Source organism: Periplaneta americana, chromosome 7 (genome assembly GCF_040183065.1).
Source record: "Periplaneta americana isolate PAMFEO1 chromosome 7, P.americana_PAMFEO1_priV1, whole genome shotgun sequence".
Taxonomy (NCBI): domain Eukaryota; kingdom Metazoa; phylum Arthropoda; class Insecta; order Blattodea; family Blattidae; genus Periplaneta; species Periplaneta americana.
In genome coordinates, this window is record NC_091123.1 from 88,812,415 (window position 1) to 88,819,739 (window position 7,325).

At 35.0% G+C, this 7,325-nt stretch overlaps 1 non-coding gene across 1 annotated transcript; it reads right to left on the minus strand.

The window, feature by feature from the left end:
- Positions 1 to 5,574: 5,574 nt before the first annotated feature.
- On the minus strand, positions 5,575 to 5,647 carry TRNAS-GCU (transfer RNA serine (anticodon GCU)). Its single transcript has one exon. It is a non-coding gene; the product is annotated as a tRNA-Ser (tRNA).
- Positions 5,648 to 7,325: the final 1,678 nt, after the last annotated feature.

The following is a 7,325-nucleotide window of genomic DNA, read 5'->3' on the forward strand; positions in this document are numbered from 1 at the left end:
TATCGAATTTGCTTTCTTAATCCTGGATCTGATATCGTCAATGGCTCCTCCAGTTGTGGAGACTATACTTCCCAGATATTTGTATGTTTCAACTTGTTCTACAATTTTATTTTCCATCATCAGAGGTCTCAGTGTTTTAGAATTTATGCGTAATTCTGTAGTTTTCTTTATATTTACTGTTAACCCTGCAGGTTCAGCTTCCCTATGTAAATCATGTATTTTATTCTGCCTATCTATAAAACACTGGGATAGGAGGCAGATGTCATCTGCATAGTTCAGATATTCCAGACTTTCCATCAGGTTCCACCTGATACCTCGTGCTACATCCTTCGTTGTTGCCCTCATTATATCGTCCAGCACCATTATAAATATCACCCTTGTCGAACGCCATTCGTAACTGGAAAAGATTGTGAGAGTTGGCCATTATGTAGAACTTGGCACCCATATCTATTATACATATTTTGAATAATTTTGATTATTTTCTCTGGCAATCCATATTTCTTCATTACATTCCAGATGGGGAACCAGAGTAGCTGGAGAGAACTCCTGTGTTGCCTGTGTTTTAAACGATATTATTAAGATTATACAAAATATTTAAAATTTATTTTTGTGTGTACCTAGTGAAGTCCTTTGTGTGGAGTGTAGCATTGTATGGGGCAGAAACATGAACATTACGACGAAGTGAAGAGAAACGACTAGAAGCATTTGAAATGTGGATATGGAGAAGAATGGAGCATGTGAAATGGATAGACAGAATAAGAAACGAAGCTGTGTTGGAAAGAGTGGGTGAAAAAAGAATGATGCTGATACTGATCAGAAAGAGAAAAAGGAATTGGCTGGGTCACTGGTTGAGAAGAAACTGTCTACTGAAGGATGTACACGAAGGAAAGGTGAAAAGGAGAAGAGTTCAGGGCAGAAGAAAATATCAGATGATAGACGACATTAAGATATATGGGTCATATGCGGAGACAAAGAGGAAGGCAAAAATAGGAAAGACTGTTCGAACAAACTACCTTCTGCAATCAGACAGTAACCTAGGCTAATGGTGTTGTGAGGTGGGACGCTTCTACCAGGAAAGGATCTAGCAAATAGGTCTCTTACCTCTCCAAAAGAATTTCTTGCTTAGTACAGTTTAATGAATAAAATATATTCTTCTGTATGTAATAGTTCATTACTCGAAGATTAATGCCATCAAACAGAATTCTGATTGGCAATAACTGGTATAAACTCTCTTAACTCTTTGTTTTACAAGATTTAATCAATTATACAAGGTTGTTTCCGATCTCTGATAATGGAATTGCAGTGAGAGGTGACAGACCAGTTGTGAGTGATTTCATAATCAGAGTGCACAGTGTATCACAGTAGCAATGCCCAAGAAAATCGAGCCTTTTTGGGAGGGGTATATAACAACCCTTTCCGATGCCAAGTACAGTTACATGAAAATCATAGAAGCCTGCAAAAAACGTGGTTTCGTTATTTCCAAGAAAGGCATCTTGTGTGTACCTAATAAGACTGGCAAAGCTCGGCTGGGATTAATTCCGAAGTGGAAAAAGAAAGCAAATCCACCCCCCCCCCCTTCACAAGTTGCCGCACCCCAGGAGATGATACAAATTAATTCCATTCGAACTTTGCCAATCTTATTAAGTACACAGAAGATGCCTTTCTTGGAAATAATGAAACCTCGTTTATTGCAGATTTCTTTTATTTTCACTTAACTGTACTAGACATCAGAAAGGGTTGTTATGTACCCCTCCCAAAATGGCTCAATTTTCTTGGGAATTTCTGCTGTTAGTTGCCGTGCACTCTGACTATGAGATCACTCACTACTGGTCTGTCACCTCGCGCCACAGTTCAGCTGTTGTGTGACTCCTGACACACATGATGTCATTCCGATTCGTTATCAGAGACTGGAAACAACCCTGTATAAGTTACGAGTTTCAATAATGTTTAAAATTAAGTTCTTAATGACAATGTTAAATCCCTATGTATTATATTTTATATTTCGAAATCCATACGGTATACAGAGTGGAAGGTAACCACTGCACCAAAATGCAACTGGTAATAGATCATGTGGAGAGGTTTGAAAAGTCTAAATAAGTTTTTATTCTAACATTCACTGTTTCAGAGAAAATCGTTGTGTTTCTATTAAACATTTGGCTACATCATGGCTAATGCAATAACTCTAGCATTTGCAGCCACCCATCCCTTATCTTCTCCTCCTCCTCTGCTCTACTCAGTCACACACATATGACACTGTGCTATGTTGCAAGATTTGTTTTAACGATTTTCGCAATTATTAAATTTAAAATCATGGCTAAACAGTTTAATTTGCAAAAAAAAAAAAAAAAAAAAACTCAAGACATTAACTATTCAGATTACTTTTACATATCTGCTTGCATAGCAATCAGCTATTTCTCTCAGGCCATTACCGTAATAGTGCACTGCAAACATTGGGCAAAGACTACTTTTTTCCTGCTTAACGGTGCTTCATCGAAGGAAAAGTGTAATAAAGTTTTGTTATATTTAACATGTACAATCTATCACCTCCTAAATTTTGGTTCATCGGTTCCCTTCCACCCTGGTATATGGCTACATTATAGATACTTTATATACATATAAATAACATGGAATTTATTATTGTTATCCATACTTATTGCCCTGTTTATGCTTATGAAAACTCATTGTTTTTGCTTTGATTTTCTTTAAATTCATTAATTTGAATAGTAGTTTGGTTATATTTTGATTATAAAGAAGAAAATTAAGTGCCAGTTTTGGGTATATGGCCATTTTGTATCAGTTTTCATAAATAGAGATCAATAGTTTTATATTTAAAATGATATTTCACATTAACCATTCTCAAGAATATGAAAAAGATCTGTCCAGTAATTCACATACAATTGCTGTACCATACATGAATTATTGATAAACGGATGTCATACCAAAAGCACTTTTTCGGTATCAGGCATATTTTAAACGCATTATTTCCACGGAAACTTAGAAACTGATTTATTTTCACAGCATCCCAATACTTTCTGTTTACGCCTTATATTATGAAAACATAAGTGAGATTTGAAATAGACACCACTTAATCTTCTTTTCTATTATTTTTAAAATAAACACTTCAGTTTACCTTAGACACTCTTCATTATAAAGGTAACAGAACTTCTGTAAACACAAGTGAATTTATTAACACTCTTTAATATTTTTATCTCTTGCATTCTTCAATTGAATTTGAGATTCATTATGCTGGAAGCTGACTTATGATTTTGCAGATATACAGTGTGATCTGTTTGGTATGGATAAAATAAAAACACTGTTAAACATTTACTTACTTACTTACAAATGGCTTTTAAGGAACCTGCAGATTCATTGCCACCCTTACATAAGCCCGCCATCGGTCATTATCCTGTGCAAGATTAATCCAGTTTCTATCATTATATCCCACCTCCCTCAAATCCATTTTAATATTATCCTCTCATCTACGTCTCGGTATTTTTCCCTCCGGGCTCCCAACTGACACTCTATATGCATTTCTGGATTCGCCCATACGTGCTACATGCCCTGCCCATCTCAAACGTCTGGATTTAATGTTCCTAATTATGTCAAGTGAAGAATACAATGCATGCAGTTTTGCATTTTGTAACTTTCTCTATTCTCCTGTAACTTCATCCCTCTCAGCCCCAAATATTTTCCTAAGAACCTTATTATCAAACACCCTTAATCTCTGTTCCTCTCTTAAAGTGAGAGTCCAAGTTTCACAACCATACAGAATAACCGGTAATATAACTGTTTTATAAATTCTAACTTTCAGATTTTTTAACAGCAGACTAGATGACAAAAGCTTCCCAACTGAATAATAATAGGCATTTCCCATATTTATTCTGCGTTAATTTCCTTCCGAGTGTCATTTATATTTGTTATTGTTGCTCCAAGATATTTGAATTTTTTCACCTCTTCGAAGTATAAATCTCCAATTTTTATATTTCCATTTGGTACAATATTCTGGTCACAATACATAATCATATACTTTGTCTTTTCGTGATTTACTTCCAAACCTATCACTTTACTTGTTTCAAGTAAAATTTCCGTGTTTTCCGTAATTGTTTGCGGATTTTCTTCTAACATATTCATGTGATCCGCAGAGACAAGAAGCTGATGTAACCCGTTCAATTCCAAACCCTCTCTGTTATCCTGAACTTTCCTAATGGCATATTCTAGAGCAAAGTTAAAAAGTAAAGTGATAGTGCATCTCCTTGCTTTAACCCATAGTGAATTGGAAGAGCATCAGATACAAACTGGCCTACAAGGACTCTGCTGTAATTTTCACTGAGACACATTTTAATTAATCAAACTAGTTTCTTGGGAATACTAAATTCAATAAGAATATTATATAAAACTTCCCTCTTAACCGAGTCATGTGCCTTTTTGAAATCTATGAATAACTGATATACTTTTTTTTTCTTTAGTATCTTTCGAATACAAAAAATCTTATCAAAAGTCGATCTTTTACGCCTAAAACCACACTGATGATCCCCAATAATTTCATCTACGTACGGAGTTAATCTTTTCAAAAGAAACATTTACTACTGAACTTTATTTTTTGAAACTTTGAGTACACAGCATTGAAAGTGAAGATTTCTCAGAACTCTACATGACTTCCATTGCACACACTACACAACTCATAACAGTGATACAATTCAGTCCATGTCCGTTGTAACATCAGAGGGGTGATTTGTTGGAAAACTTGAGTAATTTTTACCCTTAGATCATCAATGTTCCTGGGTTTCTCTGTCTTTAACAAAACCCCACAAGAAGAAGTCAGGAAGGATTATATCTGGGGAGTTTGGGGGCCAAGCAATTGGTCCATCACGACCAAACCACATACGATTGAAAATGACGAACTTCCCATGCCCAGTGAGAGAGTGCACCATCTTGCTGGAATATAATGTTCATATTGTTATCTTCGAGTTGTGACAACAGAAACAATTGCAACACATCCAAGTAAGATCCATAGTGTACCATATTGTCTTTTCTGCAAAGAAGAATGATCCATATACTTTATTGCTGCTCACTCCACACCATACGTTAACTTTTGGCTTGATTTCTAATGCTTGTAGGAGACATGCAATTATGTGTGTTTACTCTCCTGCTGACATGAAAAGTCGCTTCATCTCTAAATATTCAAGAATGCATCATCTTCTGCAATCTATTGGCACACCATGGATGCAAAACTGAAACGAGCTGCATATATGGAATCATATTTAGATACATTATGAACACCATACTCACGTCGGAATTCTGTCTGAAGTCGTTTAACACTCTCAAATTTGTAGCATACCAAAGAATAAATTGTGCCCACTGTTGATTTGTAGTAGCCATTTAAATCATCTACGATTTTCACTTCACATTATGCATTGTTGGTTTTTATTCTTGCAGTGTATGGAAACTTCCATCTTTTAACCATAATATTGCCTGCAAGAAATTTCTCATGCTATCACAATAGCTTTATAATAATAAATTAATATTATCCATACGCAAACGGATCAGTCTGTGAATAATTTCAAGGAAAAATTGTTCTGGAGCCGGGTATCGATCCCGGGACCCTTTGCTTAGCACGCAAATGCTCTTCCAACTGAGCTACCCCAGGAACTATACACGACACTGTCACAATTTTTCCTTTGTATCCACACGACTCAAATGAGCTGACAAGACGCCAGAACTCAACTATGAGTGCACACAAATGCTTGTGTGACTTAAATTGTGTACTAAATTTCATGTTGAAGATATACCGATAAGCTGTCACAATTTAACTATAATTATGTGTATATTTTCCGCCTATGCTTATCATACATATGAGTGAATTAATTAGTCATATTTTCTCATTAACGTTTTCGGTACGTAAATTGTACCATCTTCAGATGTTTGTATATGATACTAATTGTTAACCAAGCCTGTGGGTGCATGTATCTAGACTTAAATTGTCAGTGTTTTTGTGCATGCTGTGCGATGCCGGTGAAGTGTTGTCATGATTACACAAATGATCACTTAACTCTTATATACTATTTGCTGGTGCAACACTTTATCAAACTTAAATTAGAATGTTTCAGTCGTTATTTAAAAAACACTATTTAAAAAACACACTATTTTAAAACACTGTTTAAAACTATTTAAAACTGTTTAAAAGCACATAGTTTTTACATCACTTTAACTATGTGGGGTATGTGATCACTTATTGTGTGGTGTTTTCCGGTTTGAAGTTAAATGAGGCACTTGTGGTGATCTTGTTTAGCGTTGAGCTGGACGCAATATCGTAATATAGCTATGTTTTCTAAAAGTGATGTTGAAAACTTCTATTAGGTTGATGGCGTATGTAATATTATAACAGAATGCAGGTTGTCAGGTCCGTGGCTTCACCGGCATCGCACAGCATGCACAAAAACACTGACAATTTAAGTCTAGATACATGCACCCACAGGCTTGGTTAACAATTAGTATCATATACAAACATCTGAAGATGGTACAATTTACGTACCGAAAACGTTAATGAGAAAATATGACTAATTAATTCACTCATATGTATGATAAGCATAGGCGGAAAATATACACATAATTATAGTTAAATTGTGACAGCTTATCGGTATATCTTCAACATGAAATTCATAAACGCTAGCCAAGCAAAAATCATAAACGCATACACTAACACCAAAACGAAAATATTGAAAACCAATGCCAACATCTGGTTTAACCAACAATGTCTAACACACAAAGTCACTCCAAATTACGCAAAAATTACTAGAAACAGACTTCATACAAAACCAGCCCAAATAACCAACAATCAGTTTCAGAAATTACGTATGAAAAATGAAATCAAATTCTTACACATAAAGAAAAACTACCTGAATAAGAAACTCTACGACTTACATTTACAACTTGCAAAATTTCTCGGCAACCAATGGGATAATATATATCAACATAGTCAAGAGAAAATAAACACAATAATGAAACGCAAATATGAAACACTACAGAAAAAACTTAATAACCTAATTACCAATCAATCACAACGACAATCCAACAATCCCACATTCAATAATAGGATAGTAAACTTAACGAACCTCAAATTAAACACCCAAGAAGTAAACATCCTAAACAACGGATACAAACACAACTATCCACCAAATAATATCCGGAAAGTAATAGAAAATGCAGCAATAGAAACCCAACATATCATACAGAATAGTGAACACGAAAACAAAGAATTTCTACAATACAGCACCGCTAAAATAATAGAAAAATATGTAAAAAGCCCAAGCACTAAAAAAGAGTTC